Below are 1,996 nucleotides of genomic sequence, written 5' to 3' on the forward strand. Positions count from 1 at the left end.
AAAGGCCTAGTATTAAACCTGCAAAACCTTATATGTTTGTATGACTGCTGTACATTTAATGTATAATAAAACTATAAAAGTACAAAAGTATTTCAAAATGCTGACGGGTAATTAATGCTGAGACAGGACCCAGACTCAGTTGGTTTTCATCTTCTTGCGTTTCCTAAACTATCTTCCATTACCTTGCACTACTTGACTCTCCGAATCCCAGGGTCTCTGCGCCAACCCGAGGACAAAGGTGAGAAAACCCGGACGCGCAACAGCTGAAAAGAAACTCAAACACAGAAAAGTAGCTCCGTTTTATTTTCAGTGGTAACAAGCATTTACGCAGCAATCCGAACGAGTGGGTAGAGAGCACCCAAGGGTCAGTGCAGTCAAACAATTAGCTTCCCCCCCACCCCCCGCCCAATAAAGTGGCCACTACTACAGGAATCATTGACCTAGGGAGGGCTGCGCTGCCCAGGAACAGACACAAGACCGGACTTCAACCGCCCTTTCCCCGCAGAGGCTTAGCGAAAATCCGGGCACAAAGCGCTGCATGGTCTGTCTGCACCACCACGGAAAGCTGGTTGAGCAAGGAGGTGACAGAAATTTGGAGGAGGCCAGAGTTTTCAGCAGTTACTGGGCTAAAAGTGAGGGAAAAGGAAAATCACATTAGCGGAGCTAACTCCTCATTTCCCCCGACCTCCAGCCCTAGCCCCAGCCCCAGCCCCAGCCCCGTGGCCATTCGACCTAATCCTTAGGTGTCTTGCTTAGAGCGCTCCCGTCAGGCAGCGACAGGCTCAGCACAGGCTTAACCCTTAGGTGTCTCCACGCGTTCAACAGCGCCCCCCCCTCGAGCTGAGACTGCCTCCATCACCGGCTGCCAGTCCCACTCAGCCCCGCCCCTTCCTGGCACTTACAGAACCAGGCCACTGCCAATCACTGCGAACTCCCGGTGGACCGTCCCTGCGAGGTGTCCGCCACCTGGGGCCAGGTACAGGTGGGCAATCTCCGCCTCCACGAAGGGCAGGAAAGGCTCTGTGAGGGCGCTGGTGGAGATGCCGTTAAGGCGACTTCGTGCCTCGGGCGTCCTTCCTCTGAGGCCGTCCCTCAGCCCACCCGGGACCCCTCACACACCATCTCTTCAGGACGTCCCCCCTGCCCGGCCCCTCGAATCTCTCCTTGCCCGTCCAAGGCCATCCGTGCCCTGACCCTGGGAGCTCTTTGCAAAGGATACGACTCCAGCACTCTGCGCCCAGGGCCTCCTTCCGAGGCTGAGGCCGACACCGTGACCCGGGTCTCTTCACCCTGCCCTGGAGCGTGCGATGCCCCCTCAACCGAGGGAGCCTGTCAGCCACAGCGCCCTCCGGTCTCGCGCCGCCGCATCCTGCAGTGCCTCTGGGGCCTGCAGGGACACCCCCTGCCCCAGCATCGCTCGCCTCACCGCCTGCGCCTCCCGCTGCACCTGCGTCTGGGGCCTGCATGGCTGCTCGCTTCTCCCTCAGAGCCCACCGGGAAGCCAGCCGCCCTGCCCAACAGCCGCTGAAGCGCTCAGGCTCCCGCACGACGCTCCGCCCCTTCTCCCACAATGCACCGCGGGATGGCCACTGCGCCGGCGCACTCGGGCTGCATGCGGTCGGTTCCCGCCAAGCCCGCCCTGCCGCCTGCGCGCCCCTGTCGGGCCAGTTGTCGGCGCTGCGGAGACTGAGGCGCCCTCGGGAGGTCCGCCGGCCGCTGGGCTCAAGAGGCGCTGCAGGCTCCCCAGGGCGGGACCTCGGCAGGGGCGGAACCTCGGACCTCTGAACCTGGGCAGGAGCGCTTCGGGTGCAGGTGGCGGCCGGGAGGGGGCGGGGCAGAGCGGAAGGAGTCCAGACGGCCAGAGAGCAGAAAGTCGGGCGGTGTGTGGCTGGGCAAATGGGGCGGAGACAGACGACCTGAGTTAGCCTGGAGGGGAGAATGGCCACCGCAGTTGAGGACTTGGAGCGGTGTGCACAGAGGGAAAAATCTTGTCCAT

The 1,996-nt window shown here is 61.4% G+C and overlaps 1 long non-coding RNA gene across 1 annotated transcript; it reads right to left on the minus strand.

The window, feature by feature from the left end:
* Positions 1-284: 284 nt before the first annotated feature.
* Positions 285-1,582, minus strand: LOC142866407 (uncharacterized). The gene is made up of 3 exons (XR_012916386.1): positions 1,220-1,582; positions 903-1,031; positions 285-626 (listed from the first exon to the last, which is right to left on the minus strand). It is a non-coding gene; the product is annotated as an uncharacterized LOC142866407 (long non-coding RNA).
* Positions 1,583-1,996: the final 414 nt, after the last annotated feature.

This window comes from Microcebus murinus, unplaced genomic scaffold, assembly GCF_040939455.1.
Source record: "Microcebus murinus isolate Inina unplaced genomic scaffold, M.murinus_Inina_mat1.0 scaf005_hap2_Mmur4.0, whole genome shotgun sequence".
Classification (NCBI taxonomy): domain Eukaryota; kingdom Metazoa; phylum Chordata; class Mammalia; order Primates; family Cheirogaleidae; genus Microcebus; species Microcebus murinus.